Below are 643 nucleotides of genomic sequence, written 5' to 3'. Positions count from 1 at the left end.
ATTGAGAGGCATGGTTTTACTGCTATCATTGTGTTGAATTATTTTGTTGTTGTTGTTGCTAGTTACTTTGGTCCATCCTGCTTTCTGTGGTATTTCTATAAGAAGAACATCTTTCAGTGTTTCCTGCAATGCTGGTCTTGTTTTTACAACTCATTCAGGCATTGTTTTTCTGGAACTATCTTGATCTCTCCTTCATATTTGATGGACAATTTAGCTGGGAAGATTATACTTGGTTGACAGTTGTATTTTTTGAGTGTTCAATATATGTAATTCCATTAATCTTCTTGCTCGCATGGTTTCTGCCCAGGTAGGGATGCATGGGTACCCGCACAAGGAACTCTGGGTAGACGGTTCAAGTGGTCTGGCGGGGCAGGTGGTCAGGTATGGGAGGTGGTCTGGGTGGTCTGGCAGGGAAGGTGGTCCAGGCAGTCCTGGAGGGGAAGGCAATCTAGGCAGTCCCTTCTTGAGCTGCTTTCACAATTCTCTCCTACTATTTGGTTTTGGAGAATTTAGTTACAATATGACTATATTTTTCTTTTGAATCTATTCTGATTTGTGATGATTCAGCTTCTAGGATGTATTTTCTCATATTTTGTAATTCCTGGAAATCTTTCTTTTAGTTATTCTTTCACAATTTACTTAG

Source organism: Elephantulus edwardii, unplaced genomic scaffold (assembly GCF_000299155.1).
Source record: "Elephantulus edwardii isolate Elephantulus edwardi_28Jun2011 unplaced genomic scaffold, EleEdw1.0 scaffold00159, whole genome shotgun sequence".
Lineage (NCBI taxonomy): Eukaryota > Metazoa > Chordata > Mammalia > Macroscelidea > Macroscelididae > Elephantulus > Elephantulus edwardii.
Note: the sequence above shows the minus strand (reverse complement) of the source record.